This window comes from Alligator mississippiensis, chromosome 13 (genome assembly GCF_030867095.1).
Source record: "Alligator mississippiensis isolate rAllMis1 chromosome 13, rAllMis1, whole genome shotgun sequence".
In the NCBI taxonomy this organism is placed as follows: domain Eukaryota; kingdom Metazoa; phylum Chordata; order Crocodylia; family Alligatoridae; genus Alligator; species Alligator mississippiensis.
This window is the reverse complement of record NC_081836.1, coordinates 49,575,396-49,602,129: the sequence shown is the minus strand read 5'-3', so window position 1 is coordinate 49,602,129 and position 26,734 is coordinate 49,575,396. Positions and strand designations below refer to the sequence as shown.

At 46.8% G+C, this 26,734-nt stretch overlaps 1 protein-coding gene across 2 annotated transcripts in view; it reads left to right on the top strand.

The window, feature by feature from the left end:
- ADAP1 (ArfGAP with dual PH domains 1) overlaps positions 1-26,734 on the top strand; it is a 106,657-nt gene that overhangs the window by 52,976 nt on the left and 26,947 nt on the right. The window lies entirely within an intron of this gene.

Sequence of the window (26,734 nt, the reverse complement as noted above, 5' to 3'; positions counted from 1 at the left end):
AAAAGTGGGTTTGTTTTCAGAGAGCCAAGCTGGCATCTGCCTTCTGATGCCTGATCAAAGGGTGATGATAACTGATAAGAAAACCCTAGAGATTGCATTATCTGTGTTGTAAAAGAAACCAGCTTTTCACAAGTGCGAAGTGGTGTGGGTGTTGGCTTCTCTCTCATCCTGAGGGTAAATGCTTTAAACGGCACCTCCAGCTTTACAGAAACTACACCCTTGCAAAATGTGCTAGGAGCTAGAGAAGCAGGGACTTTTTTTGTATGCAGTCTTTTATTTTAGCTACCCCCCCATTTACTATCCTACCTGTTTTTTGAGTATGAACAAAATTCACAATACTGCCAGTACTAGGCTTTGAGGACCAGTTCCTTCGTGGATGTAAATGGGAACATGTCCATGAGCTTCGGTGAAGCAATTCCAATTGGCCTGTGCTGAAAATGAGCCTGTGGTTGGAGTGATTACGGTGTTGTTCATATTGTCCTAACACACACAGGCCCCAGCCCAGTTGTACTGTGCGCTATGTCGACGCAGGGCAAAAAGATGATCCCTGCTCCGAAGAGTTTATCATCCCAGTGTAAGGCAAGAGCCAAGTGGATTAACAGGAGGGGAAATCAAGGGGCAATATTGGCATTAAGGCCCTGATTTGGCAAGGATGAGGCTTTAGTTTGGTGAGTTGTCCCATCGATCTCATGCCCAGAACAAGGGATTAGTGAAAGGGGTTAGTCATTCCCTCCACTTCTGTATTCAGTACGACGCTGATAATGGCACGCTCTGCTTCCTCTCGATCAAAAATGATATAGGCGCATCTCTCCCTTTTTTGAGCTTTTCTAACCTGTCATCCTTTTTATAGTGAGAAGCAACTGAGGATGAAAGACGAGAGAAGATTGCTACATTAGGTCTAGATAAGATAGTTAAAGCATCTGAGCAGCCCTGGCTCCCGCAGAAAACAATGAATTGGCCTCCATTGCGTTCCCTGGACACTGCATCAGTTTTCGGTGTGGATGTCAGCCTTGCGGCGAATCGGAAATACAAGATCCGTTGCGACTGGCAGTGGAAAAGACCTTGGGGGAAAATCTGGTCCAGCTGAAGTCAATGAGAGTGTTCCCACTTTAAATGACTGCCTGTTTTACCTTAAAAAAGTCAGGCCGGAAGGGAGGGAAGCCTGAAACAAACCAACCTAAAAGTGCCAAATAACACTACTTCCAGAGTGGTTTCAACCCCAAAAAACCTCCACTGAGCATCTCAGTTGTTATCAATTTATGTGGAAGTTGCTCAGACACTCTGGTAATAGTGTATATTAAAAAACCCAGAGAGAGAGGGAAGTTCACTTGTGCCATTCATCCCTTTTCAAGGGCAGGCTGAGACTCAGCTAATCCCATGAAAGAGGGAAGACTCTGCCATCCCTTACATCTATGCTTTTCCATATTACAGGAGAGCAAGAAAGAAATCAGCCAGCTGCTCACACTTAAAAGAAAAAGTTGGAACCATTTCTAACCCGAACTGTATTAGACTGCCTGCTGTTGAAAATACCCAGGTTCAAAGCTAGGAAATAGTTGCAGCATTCAAAGTAAAAGGAATTACAGCCTCGCTGTTGGGAAACATATGCATGTATAATATGTACACGTGGGAGACTTAAAATGTGAGCAGGAAATGATATGTGGCAGCAAAGGCTCAGCCATAGAGACCCTTGACTTAATATTTGATGTGACTGGTGCAGAACATGAATGCATTCAACTCTAGATGTGCAGTCTGAGTATGACAGCTCCTGGGCCTCTGCAAGGTAGTTTAGGAGGGTATGAGAGTATAGAAATACTATGGGTAATACAACCAGGGCAATGTTACTGCTTTTTTAAGCATCAGGTGTAGAGATCTTTGCAATCGGGGCCTGACATCTTGCTTCTTCTCATGGATAATGTGTGTGAAATGAGCTGGTTTCATTTGAGCTGTGCCTTTCATCCTGGGGATGGCTTAACAATAACATTGTTGTTAGCCCGACTGGTGGGTAGATCTAGATGTGCTACAGCTGTGTGCGTGTGGGACTCGACTCTTAGGGAACATACAATGTCTTTTTCATGTATGACCTGACAAGATCCTTTGGCATTTTTTCCCTTCTCTCTCCAAAGAGTTTACAACATCTTGTTTGTGGTTTAAAAAAAAATTATTTTTTTTTAAATAGTCTTTCTTCTCAAAGCCCAGCTGTACAAGGCTGAGCAAAGCCGCTGTTGGTCTGGCTGCCCTTTGTTCTAAAGGATCACGGCACAAACAGCAGGGAGGCTTGCAAGAATATTAAATACAGTAGCATCGCGCAGCTAATGTAGCTCACTTTATGAGAGGAGGCAGGAGCAGGTTGTAACTAGGCCATAAAAACACTTGCCTCTCCGACCAATACCTAATTTATTACCAATGTATCAGTTTCCGACTCTCAAATATCTGCTTTTGCCATGAGAAGGAAAGGGAAGTAGCTGTAGAGCAGCTGTAATAATTTTCATCTAGCTGTAGAGCAGTTGTAATAATTTCATGTACAGTCAGTTCTCTCCAGAGGTCATCAGAAACCTAATCCAGATCCCATTGATGGCAATGTAAATATCCTCTTTGATGTCTGTTGGCCTTGAATCAGGCCCTTTATATACATTAAATACCATCAGAGTCTTCATACTACAGTGTAAATTATGCACTATATCAGTAGGATTTGACAGTAATCTCTTTAAGGTGGGGTTTATTATCCTGTATGCCTGCAAAATGACTATCATGCTTCTGTGCTAAATAAATGGTGGGCCTGACCCTCTTACTCTGTTTTGACACTGGTGTAACTCCATTGATTGCAATAACATTGTTTTTAGCCGAGCTGGACTCCAGATTTTAGAGGAAAATCAGGCACAATATGTGAACATTTGAATTCCACCCGTGACTTTTTTTTTCTGTGCCTTTTCAGCTTTTATGCTAGAAAAAAGGATACGTGTTAGCTCTGCTTGCATGGGTTTTATGACTGGTTTTAAAATGCAGGTGTGTGGGGCTGCCTACATCCCATGTAGCCATCTGAAGGGTGACTGCAGGCAGATTCCCCCCACCTCGCATCCCTTCCCAAAGTGACTTCTCCACCAGATCATGTCTGGGTTTGGCACGAGTGTGTGGGAGTGGGTAGCTGGGGTGCACTTGAAAGCATGTGCCCCTGGCAGTGGTGGTATGGAGAGACCTGTGTGTCTGTCTTGTGGCAGGGGTTGCCTCTTCATATCACAACTATTGGGGTTGTGAATTCCCTTTATTCAAGATCCATGCCATTAGTCAAGCCTTTTAAAAGAACACATGCAGGGCTCTGTTTGGGGTCACGCTGCCGACAGCGCCAGTTCTGGAAGAGGCTGTGCCTTAGCAATGTTTTTTTGCTCTGCTTTCCGGAGGAGAGCGTTAGTCTGGATGCTGCAGTACACGCACACCCATCTACACTACGGCCAGTATGAGGGGGCCACTCGAGTAGCCGTGGCAGGGACTAGACCTGCAAACCGGATGGTGTTCATTTGGAAACACTGCTGTAGGGCCTTGCAGGAGTTCTCATCTGGTCACCTCTTACCCCTGTTCCCTTTTGAGAGTTAGTCTCCCCACCTGGACAACATTTCCCGAGATGCCCCAGGGACTGGGTTTCCAGTCCCTGCACAATGAAATCACATTTTTTCCTGTAGAAACTTGAGACAAAAAGAGTTTTAAAAGAATTGGAGTGGAGCATGGGGCAGAAAGGAGCCCTTTTTTTGCTTATCAGCTCCAGGTATAGCTGCATCTTTTTCCTTTCTTTCTCCAAAGAGTTTGCAACATCTCCTCGTGCTAAAAAAACAGGTCTTTAGGTCAAATCCCAGTTGTACAAAGCTGAGTAAAGCCACTGTTGGCCTGGTTGTGCTTTGCCCTAAAGGATCACAGGAAAAACAACAGGGCAGCTTGCAGGAATATTAAATACATTAGCATCTCTGGCAGCTAACATAGCTCACTTTATGAGAGAAGGCAGGAAGAGAGGATTGTGACTAGGCCATAAAAACATTTGCCTCTCCTAACTTGTGGTAGTAAGTCTGCTCCTCTGCAAACCTTCTGTTGTTGCATTACTCTGCCTAGACAAAGACTGGACCTTCGGGGATTTAGGTAGTTTTTACATCTTTTATTTAAATGCAAATAAAAGTGTTTTATTTGTTAGCTTGTAAGAGCTTTAGTGGACCTTGATCTTGACTATAGAGAGAATTTTCAATATCAAGAAATCGGTTATTTCCACTTACTAGCTTCAGAGAGAAGTTGTTGCATTATTATGATTGGTTTTTAATGTCATCCCTATCTGATTTTAGTCTTAAGATGGTTTCGATCCTCTTCTCCAACTTGAAAGGGCCAAATATTAAAGCTTTAATTTGTTAGTGAAACCCAAGTATTTCCTGCTGTTGCCCCATTTTGATAGGGAGTGCTTATTTCCACAGTGTAGATCTAATGGATAAAAGCCATGGGTGCAGAGTACTTGGCTTTCATTTAACCCTTTCCCCCTTTGCAGAGTGTTTGCAAAAGCTTCTTTTCTTTGTGCTTTTCTATTAAAATTCAGATCAGTTGATAAAGATCTTGGACGCAAAAGTTTTCAGTTGTTATCCTTAAAAGGAACGCATTTGAATAATGCCTTAATCTAAGGATCTCCAAAAGGCTTTGCAAACAAAAAATATGCCGCCCAGCACTGAGATTGCAGCCGCTTCTGGAGTGGAAGGCAGCATCTGTTATTGCGGTGTTTGTTCAGTGGTACATCACGGCGGTTCCTGATCCTGCCAGTTCTGTGTATGGAGCTTCACGGGAGGTCAGAAGCATTTGCACGTACAGTACTAAGTATTTACAGCCCTGTTCCTCTGTCTTTAACACTGGTACAGCCTCATGGATATCAGTAGGTTCAACCCCTTGATTTGTGTGTAAGGGAAGAAATAGACCTGTAGATCCAGCGGGAGCTGTAGGTGGAAGGTAACTGGGGATTTAGATAGTGAAGGCAGAAAGCCATGACCTGAATTGGAGTTTGGCTCGGACATTGAAGGCAGTTCTGGTGTGATAGCCGGCGTCACAAGAAAGGCAAGTATTGAATCCTTAGTGAGTCAGTGGGGACTTAATACTTCATAAGTTTTTTTTTTATCACGTGGCTGATATTTGGAGTCCATCTCAACTACCAGCAGTGGTTTCTGGGGGAAGTAATGACTCTGTTTTCTTGTAATGTGGCTGCTGCTTGCTAAGCAAATCATTATTGTTTCATTGCTACTTGCAAAATTGTTACGATGGAAATCCCCACAGCCCTTGATTAGGGTCTATCTGAACCAAATCTCCAGTTTCAAACATAACTGAATTTTAGAAAATCCATAATCTGATTGTCACAGTTTAGTCCCACCCTTCTTTAAATGCTTTCTACCATTCAGTCAAGAAATCACCTCCCATTCTTGCTTACACTGCTCAGAACTGGGGGTAACTGAATTCATTTGAGAGACCCACTACCTATAATTTGGCTCAAGCACGAGGCAACTATAGGGTTACCCTGTGTCCAGGGTAGGGAAGCCTGTGCCAGGACCAGACTTGCTTCTGCCTCCTGTATAAATCAGAGTTGCTGTGCTCCAGTCCACTTGGGATGGGGGCAGCTGGGAGCCCCGTCTGGCAGGGATGTGGGGAGCAGGGGGCTGCGGGTTGGGAGTGAGGGGAACCAGCATGGCCTGGGGGGTGGGGGACTGTGGGTCAGAAGTGAGGGGCCAGGGGCTGCGGGTTGGGAGTGAGGTGCCCTCCAACAGGTGTCCTCTTTCTTGGAACTGGAAATATGGTAACCCTAACCACGTATTAGTGGAGGGGGCATCTCCCTGTGGGGAGCAATGTAGGGTGGTTGTGAATCGATCAGCCAGGGGCAGATTAATCCTTTAGAATTGGGAGCTCGGAGAGATCTGTGGATAAGAAAGACTAGACTAGAAAGAACAAGAAGGTGGATCCAGGACTAAGCTGTGTAGTCTCGCAGAAAGTCCGGGCCAGTTTCAAATACCAAAGCTAATTGTGAAGCAGCTTCGTGTGTTTGGTCTTCAGGCACATCTGCATTTTACCTTGCATCTCCATACAGAGTGAATCGGTCATGAGCAGAGCACCTAGTCTCAGTAGACAAACTGACCTTTTCCGTATTCACACTGGAGTGAAAAATCCTGCGCCGTTTTCAGAGGTCTGAATTTGCGAGAGGAAGAACTGGTTGGTTATCCCGGGCATGTCTGTCTAATTAAAGGATACTTATGCACTGACTGTAGCAGGCTCTGTGTTTGCCTTAAGTCAATGAGCAAAGCATCATCTTTTTTTCCTAAGCCTATTACTAATTTTCTTCTCTTAGCAAATGCTACTGATAGCAAATCTCCAGATCAGTAGCAGGACAGAGCCCACAAAGGCATTGCCCCTGCCCCTTGTTGCAAATCCTAAATAGGTTGCGCTTTGAAATCTGGATCTAGGCAGCTTTCAGCCTGTGGGCTCGAGACCTGTAAGCCTCCGAGCTGAGTTGAGCTGTGGTTCTGCTGCACTCGGTGGAAAATGACTGAAGAATCAGGGCTGTTCATAGCACAGCAATGCACAGTGACACAGGAAAGTCTGGGGATCGATCCAGCAAAGAGGTTGGAGGTTTCAAGAGAAATGCGATTTGAAGGAGAAGACGGGGGCTGCTTTTGGGGGAAGTCAGGGAGCAGGGGCTGCTTCAGGTGTGGTGTGAAAGCAAGTGTGAGGCAGAGGCATGAGCTAAAAGACATGAGAGCAGTGGTGTGAATGAAAGCAGAGCTCTGCGGAGGATGGGGCACTTGTCTGCCCTTGTCTGCCTGCAATCCTTGTCTGCGTGCGATCTCTGAAGACACAAATCCACAGTCTGAGACCTGAAACTAAGCACCACAGAGATGCTTAATGGGATCTTCTAGACTGAGCACCGAGTCCCATTGGGTGGAGTGGTTTTCTTTAATCTTTATTAATCTGTAAAGGAGCCTCTGGGAACTGCATAAGATTGGGCCCCTGATATAGTCCATGGCCTGTCATAACCTATTTATAAAGCTTCTAAAAAAGTAACATGAATATATTGTCTCAAATAATATAGGTTTAGAAGTTATAATCCCTATTCCATGATGATATCTTTGAGCTTTAACATGTCTTAAATTAAAACTAACTTTATGTTTTTTTAAAAGCATCTTAAAAATCAACAAATATGATTAAATAAAAGAACATCCTTTTTTTTTTTTGAAATCGTTGACTTCTATCCACCCTGATTGGAGCACCTACCGAGGGAGCGAGAGATCCTTCACCTCAAGGGGATTTGCACCTGCACCTTTCACTTCCCCGAGCACGCCTTCTCCAGCAGGCTGGGAGCTGGGCCGAGCCGGGGCCCTCCTGCTGACGCTGGCCCGCTGAGCAGTCGAGAGCGCAGGATTCATGAGGCCGGAAAGAGAACAAGCAGGAGGGGGTGTGACGGCAGCCTAGCGAGGGGCCTGTCTCCTGGGAAGAGGAGGACCTGGGCTGTAGCCCTTGCTGCAGCAGTGTTGACCTGCTTTTACCAAGGAGGGTGTGCTAATGCACAGAGGCAGGGACAAAGCAACATAGAGAGGGGCTTTTTCAGGGCCTGATAGAGGCACTTGAAGAAACTAGGCACCCGAATCGTTGTGCAGCTGCTGGACTTGGGTCAATCTAGGTCACTCGTTGTGATTTAGACACCTAATTTCTGCCTAGGTCTTATTAGGTGCCTGCAAGGGTTAAGCATCCTCAGGCTCTCTCTGCTTCTATGGGGATAATAGCACGTCCAGCACCTACCTAACTCCTGGCAAGAGAAAGCAACTTCTGTGGCTTGGTCACAACCCCAAGAGCCAATTTTATGGTCATTTCATGGAAGCCCCACCCCTTGGTGCTGATTGGTGGAGAGACCTCACCCTTCTGTGTTGATTGGTGGAGAGGCCCTGGATGTAGGTGGCAGCCGCCATCTTGACTGCTGGCTGCCATTCATGCAGGCCTGCCCCACTGCTCTGATTGGTGGACACTTGGCATATTGTCTGCTGCCCTTTGTGCCACCCCATGTCCCCGCCAGCCAGCACCTTCCCTTCCCAGGTGGGCTGCGAGCCCAAGCTACAGCAGCAGTGAGGAGCCAGCGATTTATTTTTATTACATTTTTTTTTAGTTGATTTCCTGGGAAAATGGGGCTAATGCCATTTATTGCAGGGATTGCCATTTTTTTGCAGTTTCCACAAACAGCATGAAACCGTGATTTAAGTGGGTCCCTACTGGAGGGGTGTTGTGAGAATAAATACATTGGAGATGATGAAGAACAGGAAATGCAGTGTTGATGGAGGCCTTCCAGGAAAGTACCCCAAACGCAGAGGCAGTGTCAGGTGGGGCAATTCCAAGAGGGCGAAATAGCAACAGTGCATTTCTATCGCGGCTGCAAACCATTTATGCAGAGTCCTTCATTGGCAGGGTGTCAGCAGAGAGAAGGCGCAAGCAGAGCCTCACCCAAAGGAAAAAAAGACGGGAGGTATTTGGTTTTCTAAGAGCCATTTCACCTGCATTTTGGAGCTCATCTGTTCTCTTAAGCAGATGTGTGTGTGTGTGTGTGTATATATATGCGATTTGCACCCAGGGTCCTCAATCGCGACTGGGTACTGCTTGGAGCAAGGCCCTGTGCAAACAGTAACCAAAATGGTGATTTCTGTCCCAAAAACATCCAGGCTGAGTTCTGCAATCCGTGCGTACGTGCCACGTGGGTGGGATGCATCAGCCAGACGTTCGGTAGGTTGCGTGTTAACGTGAACACGCTTTCATTGTAGCGCTGCGTACTTGGAACGTAACAGAGATCAAGCTAACCAGGTATGCGATGTTTGAAAAAGGCAACGCAGACTTGCTGTAGTCGAGACTGCCTTAGCAAAGTGCCAAATTCTCTCAGCCCGGTAGTGCAGGAGGAAAAGTGCATTACTGGCGAGGCAGGCGCCTTCTTTGCATGCAGCAGGGGAGCGGGAGAGAGGGCTTATATTCTTCAATCAGTGACATCATTCTGCCAGGCGGGGGAAATGAGTCATCTCGGGAAATAGGTTTTATATTCCCTGGGCATGGGGGAATCTGCTACCGTACACCATGTAACATGCTTTAGTGCTTGCAAGGGGAGAGAGCTTTTAGACATTTCATTTAGCACCAGAGATTGGGCACATTCAGAGCGTGCATGGCCCTGTGATGATACGGAAAGCCCAACCTGGGCTGTCAGTTGGATTAGTCGTGCCTGAGAGCCTCTCCCTGTTATGAAATTAGGTGTGAAAACCAGGATGTTAAATGGCAGCTCAGGACTGAATGGACTGGATATTATAGACCCTTGTGCAGCCATGTGTACATGTCTCTTGTGTCATTCAGCTTGGCGACTTCACTTGCAGCACCAGTGGTCAGTAGAGTCCCTTCCTGAATTCAATGTTTTGCATCCCAAGGGAGGAGTGCAGGAGGCGCTGGAGAAGGGAGATCTGCCTCTTACTGAGTGATCCACAGCGCCAGCTGCCACCCCGGCACCCCTGTGAGTTTGGCAGGGGCAAATAACAGTGCAGGAGGCAGGGTCTTAATGGATAGATGCAAACATCAGTGCCTGAGCATCTGCCTCTGGTGGGCACAGGCTCATTCAGCCATGCAAGGAATTTTGCATGTGCTCAAATAGGGACCAAAGGCAGAAAATCTGCCCCCAAATTCTCTCTCCCTTGTCAAACGGGTCAGGTTGGGTTCCAATCTGGGGTGCTTCCACCCCACCCTTGCTCTACTGCACCCTTTTCCAGCTTGTACTTCAACATGACGCTCCACGTTCTCGGCCGAGCCTGCCTGGACCCGTGCTCAAAGTAATCTTTTTCACGGAGGTTTGATGTAAAAAAACATTTTTATAAGGTTCCTTCTCCCCTCTCCCCCCAACCACCACCGCCCTTCTTTCCCTTCCTCAGCACACTGGTGCTGTCCAGGCTGAAACCAGGGGTAAGGCTCAGGGGAGCAGCCTTTTCCCATGGCATATCCAGTCCTGCCTGGAGCAGAAAGCAGAGGACAGCACCAGAACCCATTTTGCAGAGACGTCCAGGTCAATTTTTGGGTCAATGCTGAAGGCCACACTTGTCCCCAGTATCCATAGTGCTCAGTGGAGTAACTCAGGAATTGAGGTCCATGCCTGGCATTTTCCGAGCAGAAGCTCTGAGCCTCCCACAACAGGCTCTGGTTGAGAATCACTGGTCACTAAATCTATTATTTGAGAATCACTAGGTTTATAGTGTGACTGAGTCTCTTAATAATCAGGCTAAAATAAATAGACAAATAAGAATCCAGTCTATTTGGTACTGTGAAAATCTATTTTCACTGAAACTCTTCCTGTCTAATTTAAGCCAGGCTGTCTCTTGTATTAAAGACCTTGTACAATGGCAGGAATACTTTTGGTTCTTACTAAATAATAGCTGCCTGGGAGCAGGGGCATACTTAACATGTGCTAAATCAGATCAAACAAGTAACAGTGTTCTGTTGCCATTAGTGCTCAAAAAAACCCAGCCCAGCTCCATAACTTGTTTTATATTTCTATTTTTCAAGAAGTAAAATCATTTAAAGGCACAAAATGTTGGAGAACTTGAAAAAAACCTGCATCAACAAGACCTGGTGCAGTGACATGATGTTATAAGCATAGATTGTAGAAAAATGGGGCTGGAAGGGACCTCAGGACCTAGTCCGGTTCCTTGCCCAAGGCTGGATCATCCCTGTCTAAACTCTGATCCCGTTTTTCTAACCTCCTTCTCTTACAAGTTTCCAGTAATGGAGACTCCACAATCTTTCTACGTAAGCTGCTCCAGTGTTTAACCAGTCACACTTCACAAGCTCTTTGTAACTTCCAGCCTATGTTTCCCTTGTTAAGACCATTGCTCCTTGTTATATCGTCCATGGCCACCCTTTAGGTATTTGAAGACTCTTCAGAATAGATAATCCCAGTCCTCCTGATCTTTCCTGGTAAACTGGGTTTCCTAAACCTCCAATCATTTCTCTTGCTCTCTCTGGCAAACTCTTTCCAAGTTGTCTACATATTTCTTGAAGCAGGGGCCTGGACTGGATGCAATAGTTCAGGTGAACTGTAGGTTGCTCAAGCAGCTTTTGGGGTCAGTCCTGAAATGAACCCGGCTGCCCTTTTTTCTTGAATGAAGAAGAGAAAAAGAGTGAAACAAGCCAAATGTTCATTGGCTTCTGGGGTTACAGGGCTGATAAAATCCCGGCAAGCAGGTCAGGGTGCGAGCAGTAGGAGGGCTGCATAGTTTGGAGTGTAAAGGTATCAAAGCTTCATGGCAGGGGTGCTATATTGGAGTGACTGCTGCTGGCTGTGCTAATGAGGACTGTAAAACAGAACATCAGAAAACAGCTCAGGGAAGAGATGTAAATCACATTTCCTCCCTGCAATAAGCCTGACTCAGCAGATACGTCTGCAGCAGCCAGGCTGGGGTTTGCTGTTTTTTAGTTTAGATGCGTGTTGAAAAATATTTACATGATTTACCAAGTTGCGGTTAGTACTGGACTGGAAAACCCATTGTCAGCGCCTCCTGATCTGACTGTTTTAAAACTCTCCTTGAACTGGGGAATGTGCAAAGTGGCCATCAACTTGAGCTATGATCGTTATGTCGGAGAGCGATTCCATCCGGGAAAACCCAACCCGTGCCGGTAGTTAGACACCACTAGGAATCAGATTCATAGGGATGGAAGGGGCCTCAAGGTTCATTTAGCCCAGAAGTGTCAAGCATAAGCCCTAACCTCCAGATCCAGCCCACAGAGCCAGTCCAGCCCAGTGGGCTATCAGGGGTGTCGAACTCCTGATAAGCCCTGTTATGGGACATGGCCTTTCGCAGAATTTGGCATGACTGGGCCCCACTGGGCATGAGCCTTGGCAGCAGGGGACAAGTCAGTCCTGCCCACCTTGTGTCTGCTTGGCCCTGCCATCTCCCCCTCACTGGGCCCGCGATGCCATCTCTGGACCTGCTGCAGCCACCACTGGGCACACCACTGTTGCAGCTGCTGGCCCGATGGATCTGGCTTGGGAGATCAATAGGTCCATGTGCGACCCATCCCACAGTCCAGATCTGGCTTGCGGCCTGGAGTGAGTTTGACATCTCTGATCTAATCCAGTGCCCTGCATGAACGTGGCATGCGTCGCGCATCCATAATAACTATAGCCATGGCCATCATCCCTGGACTATCTAACAAAGTAATTTGCACATTGAGAAGGGGATTTTGAAACCTTCATAAAATACAAACCGACTCTCCCTATGCCTGAAGAAGGGTGCTTGTGCCTGAAAGCTTTTAAAGAACAATTTTTCCAACTATTCAGTGCCCTTCTTGGGCTCCCATCCCTTCAAAACGCACATCGCTGTTGCAGTGTGGTGCATCAAATTCATCTAGATTGGGCTGCTGCTTGTAGGAACATGCAGTTTGAGCTGATGCCTTGGGCAGCCGCAAAACTGGCAGATGGAGAGGAAAGATTGTGCCACTTAAAAAGTTATCTATGCCTGGGGCAGAGCTGGAGTTTTGATTCTAATTGTGGTGAATAGATAGATGACCAAGAGCTGCTCTGCAGCCACAACAGATGTGCTGAAGCCATTTGGGCTTCTTTTCAAAATAAACAGGAGAGTCTGGGTTCTCTAGGAAGATGCTTGCTGGGATTTAGCCTTGAAAATCTGCTCACTGGGGCAGGAGGGGGGAGGTCTCTATGTCTCAGTGGTAGTGCTCTGGAGTTAGGGGTCCGAGGCCCGGTGAAGTCCGCCTGAATCGTTTCCATTGAATCTAGTGATCCGTGGATCACGCACTGAGGGGAGGGCGCTCTAAACCTAAGTAGTCATGATCTACGTGAGCAGCTGTTCTGGTCTGAATTTTATTTACAGACGTGGCTATAAGACAGTTTGTCTAAAGCTATTCATGGCTTGGAGAATGTGTTGGATGATTCCCAAGACCGTGGTTTTGAACAGGGCCACGCTTCACAGAACTTAAGCTGCTAAATGTCTCCCCCAGCGCCAGATTGTCAACACTGGCTTCAGGCTTTGCAGCACTTTGGAACCGAATGTGCCATTTGCAGGGCAGCAGAGACCGGCGTCGCTCAGCTGTGGGCATGCTGAGGAACCCAATTTTATGATGTCCTTTACTAAATCTTTAGGGGCCCGTCTTCTCCCTGATATGAGAGAAGAAGGGTTTCCTGGTCATCGTTTGGGTAAATCCCCTCTGTGTCAAAAGATCATTAGATTCAGAAAAGCCAATAAAATGTTTAGCATCATTAGAAAAGGAATAAAAAATAACATGGCATTATACAAATCCACGGTGTGCCCACATCTTGAACGCTGTGTGACGTTCCAGTCTTCCCATCTTAAAAAGTTTGTAGTAGAATTAGAAAAGGTACAGAGAAGGGCAACCAAAATGATCAGGCTATGGAGCAGTTGCCATACAAAGAGAGAATAAAAAGGCTAGGACTCTTCGGTCTGGAAAGGAGAGGGCTGAGCGTGAAGATGATAGAGGTCTATAAAATTATGAAGCATGTGAACCAAGTGAACAGGGAACTGTTGTTCCCCAAGTCCCAGAATACTACATCTAGAGGATCCTACTAGGAGACAGGTTTAAAACTAACAAGAGAAAAGTACTTTTTTATGTAACTCTTAGTTAACCTGTAGACTACATTGCTATGGGAGGTGGCAGAAGCAGACAGCATAGCCAGGCTCGAAAAGGGACTGGATAAATTCATGGATGATAAAGCTATTAATAGCTGTTGAACAGAAAGGCTGGAGATGTTTCCTCTGGAATCTCACCCAATAATGGTGGATGCAGGGAGGGCAGTGGGTAGAGGACAGGTCACTCTAGATCAGGGGCGGGCAATTACTTTGGGTGGAGGGCCGCTGAGTTTTGGCAAGCCATCAAGGGTCACATGACAAGCAGCCAGGAGCAGATAAATATTAATTTTCTAAATTTTTTAGGGGCCCTGCGGGCCGGATAGAATGGCTTGGCTGGCCGCATCTGGCCCACAGGCCGCATTTTGCCCACCCCTGCTCTAGATGTATCCGGCTCTCCATCTAGCATCCGCTTCTGCCACTGTTGGTGATGGGATAATGGGATAGGTCAGTGGTCTCCAACCTTTTTAAGTAGGCGATCATCTTTGGCATTTAAAAACAAGATCTACTGTGCGCTGCTGACCCACCTCGCCCCCCGGTCCAGCAGGTAAGTCTGTGAGGAGAGAAGCGTGGGCGGGCAGACCGAGGCAGAGGGAGAAAAAGTTATTTGAGGGTGCGCCTCCGCAGCAAGTAAGTCCCACCCAGCTGGGGTCCCATTCAACTTACCCCTGCTCCTGCCTCTGTGGCACTGTCCCTCACCGTGGGGGCCTCAATCTAGCCCTCCCCCTTCCCACCCCCATGGACTGGCCTGCTGGGCTGGGGGTGCGTGTATGCATGCCCACGGGCACTCAGCCCCCCACCCCAGCCTTGTATTGCCTGTAAGAGGCTCCAAGATCTATCTCAGGAGACTTCAAGATCTACCAGATCAAGATCCATTGGTTGGTGACCACTGGGCTAGGTGGACCATTGGTCTGGCCAAGTCTGGCACTTCTTACGTTCTTGTGTTCCAAGTAAAAGTAGGGCAGTACTTGATACCAGCTCTGAATCTGGCCCAAAAAGACCCAGGTCCTTTGGTTTCTATGGGGCTGCCCCCTCTTTTGTCAGTGAGGTTTTGTTGCACGCTGCTTAAGAATAATCATAGGTGTGTTCAGGTCTATGGATGGGCCAGTCGTTGGAGGCGTGTTGGCAGGGAGGAACAAGAAAGGACAGAAAATGAGTTCAGGCAGGAACTCTTGCTGTCTTGGCCACATCTGTACAGCTTGTTTGTTGCTGTTGATAATTGAGCCATGGGGTTGGTAATTAAAACCAGGCAAACTTCAGTTGCAGTTTAACAATAATTTTAAGGGCATGTTAGGGAATTGGGGAGTTGAGCTCAGACATGTGGGGGTTGGGAATTGTGTCCCACTTGCGGCTGCTTGCATTTATAATACAATCTGCTGCTACTAAGGAAGGAGCTCTCTTTTAGCTCCGGGCCTGTCATTGTGATGCTGAAAGTCCTGAGTGCGAGCCCTGCTGTAGCAACTGGGTATATACAGCTATGGCTTGTTCTACTTGTTAAGTAAGTGCATGGTTGGCTTCAGACCATTCTGTCCCTCTGCAATGAGGATGACTGTGATCAGATTCAGCTGAGATTGTGCCAGGATTTCAGAAAAACAGCCCTGGATTATTATTGTCCATCTGGCCCATGGCTTGACAAAATTAGCCATGTCCCATGTGCTCGGTGCTGTACAAACACAGAACGCAAAGAGCTTCTGGAAATCTCTCCGTGGGAAAAAAAACAACAGAAGCTCTGCTTCTTAGTATTTCAGTGTCCTTCTGCTGCATTTGCAGCATGAATGCTGCACTGTGAGAGCCAAGCATGAAAGTAGCTGTGAAGGCTCCAGCCTAGCTTCCAGAACAGCCACTAAGCTGACAGCGTCAACAGTGAAAAGCCAGTAGGTTCCTAAGCGTCTTTCCCTCTTAATTGCCTCCTGTGCTGGATAGTCATACAAATAAGAAGTGTTTTTTGAAAATGTAATGTAGTTACAGCATTGTTCATAGATGAGGAGATCATGGGCTGTACCACATTCTTCATAGGTGGCACTGGGGAAACCACACATTGTTCTTGATTCAACCAAGCAAAGTAGTTGAGCACATAGTTATGTTCATCCCTATTAAGCAAAATCTATAGGATTTAAGCATGTGTTTAAAGTGAATCTCATGCCAAAGTGTTTTCCTGGATTAAATTTTTAAGCTTGGTGTTGCCTCAGTTTCCCATTTGGCTAAAAAGGATAATTCAGCTTCCCTTATTCCACCTCTTGTCCATCTTTTCCTAGTTAGAGCATATGCTGCTTGGGGTGGGGACTCTGTCTTCAGTGTGCTAGTACCTAGCATAAAGTAGGCCAGGGGTGGGCAAGTGTTCTGGGCAGAGGGCCACTTACCAAGGTTTGGGAAGCTGTATTTCCCTCTCCTGCTCAGGGAAGCAGGAACAGCCCCACGGTCCCAGGCTCAAAGCCTCTGCTAGGCAGGGCCTTGCTGCTGGGTTCTGCTGCCGGGTTCCCCTGGATCCTACTGCCCCTGACTCTTGTTATCTTTGACAGGCAACCAGGAGCAAATAAATATTAAATTTACTAAATTTTTTAGGGGCCCCGTGGGCGGGATAGAATGGCCTGGCAGGCCGGATCCAGCCCCAGGCCGTATTTTGCCCACCCCTGAAGTAGGCCCTAGTATCAGCCTTTAAATGCTGCCGTTATGTAATTTGTTCTTTAGTTGTTAATTTTGAGCGTGCATGTTCTTGTCTTCCCAGGAATATCAGACCTCGAGGGCATTCATTATTGAACTTTTATCAACTTTACATTTAAAAAAATGAAAGTGAAGGTCAGGATGCAATTTGGAGGTACCACGTGTCATTGTTATAAGAGATTGCAGTGAGATGAGCAAAAAGGAAAAAAAAAAAAAAAAGGAAGGTTGTTTACTTTGGACATGAGCCGCTGCAGAGAGCAAAGTAATGTAGCTTCAGCCAGAGGTGTTCAAGTGGCCAGGATCTCCCAAATGAGGATTTGCAGATGCCAGTCAAGGAAGAAAGATTTGATTTCCGAGTGAAATCAGATACTGTGCAGTATTTCTCAGCAGTGCAAGCACAAAACTTCCTCTTGAGAGGACTTCAGCCTCTGCTTTCCCACAAATCCAAGGTAATCACCTTCCAACGATTAATTTGTGTCTAATCTGTAATATGTAAACAGTTGCTCAATAATGAAGTTACCCGGGAAGCTGCACCATATTGATAGACCCTTTACAAAAGGAATTGATAGAAGGGTGAATGTGACTGAGCCTCAGTAGGATGACTGTATGGGAGATCTCTGCAAGGATCAGAAGAGGACTGGGAACATGAAGCTTTCTGCCCATGCTCCCTTCCCGCCCCACATTCTGCGGGGTGTAGGGCTGGCTGAGAGGTTTGCATTTCCTGGCATGCTCTGGAAGGGAAACGTTTCTTAGGGACCTCATCAGAAGCTCTGACCATTGCTGGGCTTCTCTCATACGGTGCACAAGCACCTCGATTCTAGCTGTTTGCTACACAGATAAGCAGGGCCCTCTTCCCCCACACCTTGAGTATCCGTGCAAGACATACTAATGCGTGCATCCGCCCCTTCCACTAGCTTCCCTTCTAATTGCTGATCCATATAATGCAGCCTGCAGGGTAACTTGAACGGCTCCTACCTGTCGTCTCAGTGGTGGCTTCATTTCATTTCACACCTCTGCACCTTGCCATATGTTCCTTATGCCTATTAGATAGACCCAATAAATGAAGGCACAATATGATGCCATCCACAACCCTCTGGGAATATTAATGACTAGATTAATTTCTTTGTTACCTGAGAGTTGCTCCAGAGGGAACTGTAACATGTGATTAGAGAAACCAGTTAAAAACAGCTTAAAAAACTGGATTAGATGCCATGTTCTCTTATTATATTCCCTTTAGCTGACAACTCTTTGAAAGGAGAGGGTCTGGATTACACTGAGAAACATCAGAACTGACGGGAGTGTTTTCTGACTGTTAGGTTTAGTGGTGTCATGAACAACTTTAATCAGATTTAAATGGTGGCAAACATCACAGGCTTAACGGATTATAGCTTTATTATTGGAGCTTTGCCGAGGAGCAATTTGAATTTTCAACTCAGGGCCTGCAATGCAGGTATATTTGTCATGACATTAACAGGCCTCTCCATCCCAGCGGCTGACCTTGTGTTTAAATGCAACACACGTGCTCTCAGAAAAGGTCCAGGGCTCTTCAAGCTGAGGCAAGGACTCGGGTGTTTTGCTAAGCTCTGGCTGATGTTTTTCTGGAGAGATGCTGTATTTGGCTCCATTTCACACATTGATTTCCAACAGATGGGTTAGCTGAAACACTGCACATTTTTTCACTTCAAAGGACTTTGTTGTTTAAGAGGCAGCAAAATAACATTGTGTTTTTGCAATGATTTCTAGAGATGTTGGGGTTTTTTTTTTATTCCTTTCTACATACTTGGCCTAACCCCCAGGGTCAGCCCAGATCTAAGAGCTGTCTTTGTCTTTTGTTGATTGAATGGGCGGTTGGTTTTTTGTCTTTCCTGAAGTACTCTGCTAGGAAGAGCTGTTTGTACCTTTCTCTGCCTCAGTCACAGAGCATGTATAATACTGTCCAGCAGTTCTGGAGCTCACAGTGACAATGGAGATGATGTCCATGTCCCCAGAGCCCTGACTGCCTACAAGCTGGGTTTCTTAGTGTCTGTGTGTGTTGTGGGAGAGAATAACTTGCCTGAAATCTTCCTTCAGAGGGCTCTGTAAAGTGTGTTTGGTTTAGCTGAGCAGATCGGCCGCAAGAACGGGAGTGAGCTTGGAGATCCTGGCTCCCTGGTGTGAATGATGAAGTTGCATCCTGGCAGGGACCTCTGTGAAATGGGTTGATCTCAGTCCAGCTCTGCATGGACAGGAGGAACCCACACACGCGTGCATGCACAAATTAGGAATGGAGTGAGTTGGCAGTCTCTCAGTTAAACGCTGACCATGGAAAACGAAGGACCATCCCAAGTAGAAGGGAGGCTGCGTAGAAGTTGGAAAAGCTCCCTTCCCCACTCCTTGGGCTGGTGAGTCTCAACCAGGGTGCCCTGAGGGTGTTGCGGGGTGCTGCACAGTTAGCACTGTTAGGTTTGCAAGCATGATTCACAAGGTAAACCCAGAGATTTCAAATAGAAATCCACAGTTGTGGGCTTCCAGAGTTCTTTGCAAATGAAAAACTGCTCTATTATTTTTCTGTAGGCAAAAAAAGAGTGAAAACAAAAAGGTGGCATTTTCCAAGGGGTGCCTTGAATCTGTCTGGAGATGCCTCAAGTCTAAAAAACCTTGAGAAGCATTGGACTAGGTAGTGCATACCGCAGAGCTTTCAGTTTGCAGGAGGGTTGGGGAGGCATGGCCCTTTTCCCTTCTCAACACCATGGTAATTCTTTTCCGACATCTTTGATCCAGAAAATAATCCCTGCTTTTCTATACACACCCGCTCCCCCTTCCCTGCCATTGGATATTTTAGCTGAAACCACAGAGGAGCTGTTTCTGGCAGCTGCAGTACTGGGCTGGGAACATTAATGACGATGTTATCTCTTGGAAGGCCACTGAGATGTCCATAATGTGGCATCTCAATCACCTTCCAAGCCCTCTTTTCCTGCATGATTTAGCCATTCAAGTGCTAATTGCCTTTGATTAAGTCAATCATTTGCAGAGCAAGTGGGTTAATTGGGTATTGTGGAAGCAATCAATCTAATCAGCAGCTTGCATCCATAGCTGGCCTAAAATGCAGGGGGACAATAATTGCTTTATGAGCTCCTGGAAAGCAGCAAGAGCAGGCTGGGTGGCAGCAGGAAATTCTTTTCTGCTTAAAGTGACCATCGGAAAAATAATTTGCATATTAAGAGATTGTTAGGAAAGGACTGATTGGCTTTAGAGCCTGGAAATTCTCACATTTGAAATGTGCGCATGCAGAAGAAGTCATGTGGTGATAGCCCCTAGAAACCTGGGATGGGGAAGAGCGGGGGTCTGGGGATTTGTCTGCTGGGCTCCTGAGAGCTTGGAATATGTGCGGAATAGACACTGAGTCTTCAGGGGGAATGATCATGCTCAGTGCCAGACTGACAGCGCCCTTCACTCTTCACAGTGGAGAGAAGACTGCAGTTTGAACATGCATCCTTCTCAGTCCAGTGCGTTCTGCCCTGGCTAGGGAGAGTATAGGGTCACAGGAATCATAGGAAAGTGTAGCATGGACAGTATAATAGTGTCACATTCTCCCGCAAGCCCCTCCACTAAAAAGGTGTCATGACCATTGGCTATCAAAGACGTCTCTCGTAGAGTCAACTTTCTTAACTGTACAACGTCAAATTCATGTTGCTATTCCGATAAGTACCTATCTACTGGAGTGGTTTAATATATCTTGTCTCAGCAGTAGGATTTCAGGTTTCTTATAGAAATGGAAATGCAGAAATATAAGCCCTGTTATTTTAGCAGTGAATTGACTGGGGGGTTTTTGAGCTGTGGGCAAAGCTTGTTGTTTGATGACTTAGAGGAAATGGAGTCTGTCTGCATGAATGAAGGGCTCAGCCCATGAGGACTGGTAGCTCAGATTGCTATTTGGATATACCTACTGAGTAGGAGTTCCCTCTATTTCCATGATCTCTGGTTTGTCTCCCAAGGAGATAAGAGGTAAAGGGAACAATGGCAAGAGGTATTTGGGGTTTGCATGAGCAATGGCTTGGTTGCCAAGGTCAGTTTTGAATAGGTCGGGATGCTTCCCCTAACTATAGGGTGATATACATCCCATTTTGCCCCAGACAGTCCTGGATTTTGAAAGCTGGTCCCAGCTGGTCAGTGAAAATTTAAATGACCATCCCCGAATCACAGGGACATGAGGTGCAGTCCAGCAGGGAGGTAGACTGGAATGACACACCAGGCTACTCTTCCTCCCCACTGGACTGCATCCGTGCCCCTGCCCACCAGCCTCTGTTGCTGAGTTGGGGGTGGGGGGCAGTGTCTTGGATGTCCCAGATTTCCTTATAGTCACCCTACCTAAATGTAGCCTTTGGTTCCTCATCTGGGCAGAGCCTCATGAGAATTGGCCTCCTGAGACTTCTTGGAGAGTGCCAACATGAAATTATCACCACAGGAGCCCTTCTCCTGGTATCTTGGGAGCTTTTGGTCTTACATGAAATCAGGCATTAGTGCCACACCAAGACAAATATATATGTATTTGGCATGTTCCCAAGTTATGCTGGTTGACTAGAAGTCACTCCTGGTTTATTTGGGGATAAAGAAAATCAAAATAAGGGCCCGTGGGGTTTTTTTAGTCATAAGTTTGCTTTTTTTCTGGTTATTTGCTTCTTCCTGGGCACTGTGTCAGCAACCAGAATCATAATTCTAACTTACCATGTACCAAACTCCATGAAATCATTAACCAGTCCTTATGATGCCCTCTTCAGGTATGGAAGTCCAACATCCCCTTTTTATAGAGACTGAACTTTGGCCGACACAATGACTCAATGAGGCCACAAGGGAAGTCAAAAGAACCACTGTGGACTTTCTTGCTGAAAACGTCCTACTTTTGCTCCCACAGCTCCAGTCGGATGCAGCTCCAGTAGTAAAAGCGAGAGTGTAGATGACACTGCTGGCCACAGCTGATGCTAAAAGCCCTGCATCCTTCTTAGAACAGCTCAATATGACGTGATGCTTAATACACCATCTGCTGTTATTTCTCAGTGCTGGGATTCTCATCTTTGCCACCCCCTATAGCAGGACCATGCCCCAGTGGTGGCCATGATGCCCCCTGGTGGCCTTATGGCTCCTGCCCCACTCCAGGTCCTCAGGAACCCTCCCTTCTCCTCTCGCCTGCCATGTCTTGATGGAATTATTTTCTTTTGAAGAAGGGAGGCTGCCCCAGGGTCCCTGAGCGACCCCTAGTCTGCTTTGGCTGGTGGATCCCTCCTGTAGTCAGCTTGACCCTCAATCCTGTTCTTCAAACCCTAAGTGGGGCCCCCGTTGGCCCGGGGGCACCAGTCACCTTAAAGGCTATTCATGGCCTCCTTCCACCCCTACAGTCACATCCATGCCTTGCAGATGTCACTCTGGTGCTAGTTGCTCCCTCGTTACCCTGGCTGTAGACTGGTAGCCTAGGCCCGCTGGTACTGGCCTGTGCTTTCAGTCTTAGCCTCTCATTGCCACCCCTGTTGCCCCCTTTGGGCTCAGACTCTGGCCTTCTCAGTCTCACCCTGCTCCAGTCTCATGCTCCTGGTCCTGGCAGGGCTCAAACTTGACATGCCCCTCAAGCAACCCTGGTCCCTCCTTTTCCACCCTCTACAGCCCCACCTGGTCCTCCAATATAAATTAGAAAATGAAAAGACAAGCAATCGCTCAAAACACTCAGTGCCTCCCTCTGGGTCATCATGCTGTGCAGGTGGCCCTGCAATAGGCACTTGCAGCCTATGAGTCCCTGCCTACTCCCCTGCAGCTAGCCCATAATGTGCAGTCTCTTCCCCTACTTGGGGATATTCCTGGGGCAGCTTCTTCCTTAAAGTAACAGGAGCCCGTAGCTCCCTGTTACACCCACTATAGCAATATTTTTGGGACAGAAACCTAGCGCAACCTGAGTTAGATCATAGAAGCAGTTTAGCGGCCTCTCACTGTCCATCCTGATGGGTGGAGTGGGGGGAGGAATCTTTACTGACTCTTGTCTTCTGAATCCAGGAAGCTAATTTTCTTTTCCCACTGTTATTATATACATTGTGATGGACTAAGATGTTGCTCTGGAATGGCTGGAAGATACGTGATGAGGCAGAAGTGTACTTTCTGGCTGGTCATGTAATTCTTTGTGATTTACAGTTATATTGCACACTATTTGTTGGTTAAGTCTGTCACAGCTGTTTTTAAAATGTTGCTAATTCATGCCAGAACTGTCTGCAAAAATAAGTGATTGGCTTGCTTTTTGGCAAGCATCTGAAGCTCTGCAGCGAACTTGACGTCTGCAAACAGTGGTAACGTTAGCAACAGCAGAGCGTTATTTCTAGAGATCGGTCTAAGCTCTTGGCCCGCTGGTCTGGGAAAGGCAGGCTTCCTGCAATAATGCTTTAGGGCTAGTGAATTCATACTGACAGTCTTATCCTGCAGGCTGCTGGAGACGGTACTGCACTTTTGGAGGGAAGACAGTCATGGTCACAAAGCCATGCTGCTTGTCCTGTAGCTTAGGGCCGAGGCATACAACTTTTGAATTTCATAGTTTCACAGTTGTTAGGGGCTGGAAGGGATCTTACAGATCCTCGGGTCCAGCCCCAAATTCTTTGCAAGAGTCATGTTAGCGGGCCAGACAGCATCACCTACTTACACTAGCCCAAATTTGGCCAGATACCTCTAATTAGGAAGCTGTTGCTTAGGTGAAGAAGCCAACAGAGGTAAAACGAAGAGGTTTACTTGTCCAGATCTAGCATCTTCCAGTCTCAAATGATTTCTTTTATGGGAAGCTCTGCTTATTTCTTCTGCGGCCAGTATATTAAAAATCTTTCTGTTCCCAGGGTGTTTCAGACGGACGTTCAAGGCAAAGCTTCTTGCTGACATCCTTAGCTTGGCTGGGGAACCAGGAGTTCATGTTCAGTTCAAGTAGAGTTTGCTGTTTTTTCCACTCTCTATTATTGATGGGTGCAGAGGCTACATTGGGGCAGGATAAAAGGAGTATCACCTGAGGACATAGCCCTGAAGGAAGGAATGAAACAACCTGAGCAACCTGCTTATTAAAATCCAGGCTAGGGCAGCATGGGAATTAATATGTACAGGATGTAGTCTATCTATGTGTTATCAGGGACTTATTATGTAAGGTGCAGGATTGGGCCATAGGAAGAAATCACGTCCCATCCTTTGCAACCATGAAGAACCCATTGGTAGTGTAATGCGCCCTGTCCATCCTTCCAACAGACAGCCCGGAGGAAGAGACTCCCCCTCCGCTGTGGCACAGAGCCCCTATGGCTGGGGACTGTAGGGCTGGACAGAGTAGGGGAACAAGGATCCCCTCTGGTTTTGCAGGAGAGGAGGTTGCTCTGGGGCCATGGAGGGCTGCCTCTGCAGCGGGGTAGAGTAGCACTTCCACGGCCTGGTTGTAGCTCTCCCCAAAGCAACAGCAGTAGGCAGGGACAGCTTGTTGTGAGGAGGGGAAGGACTGCAAAGCTTCCCCAAGTCATTGATAATGATAACAACCTAAATGCTTATCTGCAGCCCAGCCCTTTGGAGGCATATACACCCTTGCTTGCCAAGAGCCCAGCAACCCAGTGCCCTGGCTTCTTTATCCAAGGCAAAGCATTTGTCATGTTGGCAACCTCGTGCCTTGGCCAGCATCACCTGGAACTGAGCAAACTGCAGGTGTGGCTTTGAAGACAAAGAATCACGTGCCCTCGAAGTGTTGCTGACCTGGATACTTGCCGTTGGAAGCATCGCTGTGTCAGGCAGGCATCACTGCATCCTCTCTGCTCCCTTTTTCTTGACAGCTGCGTCCAACCCCCTGACTGCCACCTCCAGCTCGCCTGTCCTGCAGCTTTCTAACGAGGTGTTATTTTTTCCCAGACACCAGATGCAATTAAGCGTGGGAGAAGTTTGGAAACTGCCAGGTTAGTTTAAAGGGCCCAGCAGAAATTGCTTCTGATCAGAGGCGTAACAAGGTCTCCTGGGCAGCCGTGACACGCGGGGCAGCGGTGACTTTGGGCTGCATCCAGGCCACCAGCACAATTGTGCGGCTGCGGCAGCCGTGGATCTTTTCTGGCCCTCCCCACATTAGTCCACCCTTGTGATGTCTTCTCCAATCCTCTCCATGGGCTTGGTATTTAGCATTGGTTCTCAGGAAATGCAGACTCTCTGACTATCTATCCTTGGTTTTTAAAAACCGCCTAGAAAAGGTTTGTGAACAAGCTGCCGCACACTTTGTTATTCAACAGCGCAGTCGACAAGACCAACCCTCAGCAGCCAGGAAATGTTTCTGCCTGGTGTTAAGCAAATCTTGCATTTTATAAATATATCAGCGAGGCATCGTCTGCAGATTGTCTGTCTTCTGTCAGCACCCTCAGAGAAGAAATCCATTATTCCCAGTCAGATCCATCATGTGCAGTGCATCATTAACTGTATGCCATTTTCCTTGATAAAATCTGGCAGATACATGCACCTTAATAGGAATCCTTCAAAGCTTCAGTTCCTTGTAAAGACGGGGGGAATTAATTTGTACCACCGGGATGATGAGAGTCCTTGGGCGGCAGTCAGTGCGCTTTGCGTTTACCTTGATGTTCTTGGCTTGTGCGGTTGTGACCAGGTTGGTCGTTTTCTTAGCCTTTGTGTCAGATGGTTAGTCACTCACCAGAATAGGGAGCAGGATTTTTTTTAGCTTGGTCCATTTCTGCAACTTGATTCAAGTCCCGTCTGGGACTCCCCAGTTCCTTTCATTAAAAAACGAAACAAAAAAAATGTTGTTTGAATTGCATCTAATGGTATAGATTGCACTCCATCTCTGCTTGCTCAGGTCTCCTTAGGGACAAGAGGTCGGTGCAGGCCATCAGAGAGGAGGGTCCGATGGACCGGAGCAATCGCAGTTCCAACTCCCCTGTCCACCCGCTTGGTTACACGCTTTGATATTGTTCTTTGATTTCTGCATGCATCTGAGCTTGTTATAGGTGTGCAGCTGGCTGCAGCCACGCTCTGTTCTTTTATAAGCTTGGGGTCACTCCGTGGACTGTTTATATGGATGTATCGTGAGGAACAGAAATCCTGGTGAGGCTGCACGAGGCATAGGCAGTGGATGCCGTTGGTGAGGGAAGCGAGCGAGGAGGATTTGGGCTGTAGCAGGCAGTGAAGGGGGGGAGTTGCTGAGCTAGGCGAGCCACCCCCAAAAGACTGCTGGTGCTGCACGGCTGCAAGGCACAGCGGAGGCCTGTGGACTGTCTGACCGGCAGCAGGATGATGTATCCATGGAGCAGTGCCAGGGGACTTGTGGTCCTGGAAGCTATTCAGGTTTATCTGAACTGAGTTAATGATTGTCAGGTACTGTGCACGTGCAGAGTAGCTGTGTCTAGGCAGTTGTGCACAGACTGTACTAATTTAAAGTAGTAGAAGTGTAAATAATGGATTATAGGATGTCCCTAGAGGCTGGTGGAAATGCGAGTTCTCTTCCTTGGGTGGCAGCACATGTCGAGATGTATAAGCAGCCAAGGAGATGGGAGTGGGGGGAAGAATGAGGCACGGGCATTTTTAAATGACCCCCCCCCCCCCACACACACACTATATCTGACCCATATGGGATGGAAAAGAAAGTGCTGCAGACAGCTTTAAATATTTCTATCGCTTACATCTGTATCAAGTTATCAGCCCATTTACAACCTTGCATTCCAGTGGTCTCATGGGTTTTTTTAGATTTATGATGTGCGCTATAGTTAACATTCAGCATTAGTAACGGCGGAGCGGTTAAGGTTGCATTTGTTTATGCCTAACATGGACGGCTTTGGGTAACCCTTCGAAGAGAGTCGGCTTCAGGATCTGGGGAAAGCATTTGGTTTTAGTTTTTATAAATCCAGACAGAGTAAATAGTACTAATGTAGGGACTATAAACAATGGTATATTTAGCTCTACCAGCACTTACGGGTTTTGTTTTTAACCTTAGCAGTAACGTATTCTGTTGCCTTTATAAAATTGCCTGCCATTAACCTCTCATTCACCTAGAAGCTTTTTACGCAGCTCGTACTTACAAAGCTATTATTTTCTGAGATTTAAGGATATTTTACGTGGGGGAGTGGACATTTACCACGACGCTCACTAGTCGAGGTTTCTGAAATGCAGGCTGAAGAAGGAGTTTCTATAAATTGCTGTTTCATAACATACGTATAAATGACGGGCTGCCTGCTGATGCCACAGCTACTTTGCATATCAAGAAAGAGCTTAGTTATTTAGTTACAAGTTAAAAGGCATTTAATTTCTCGCTTTAAAAATCACATCTATAGAGAGTCAATGACAAAACCTAAATGGAGCAGAGAAGAGAAATTGAGAGGGAGATATCTCAATGGGGCTTTTTTTTATAATTAACATCTCAACTATATTGAAGATCGTTATCAAACAGC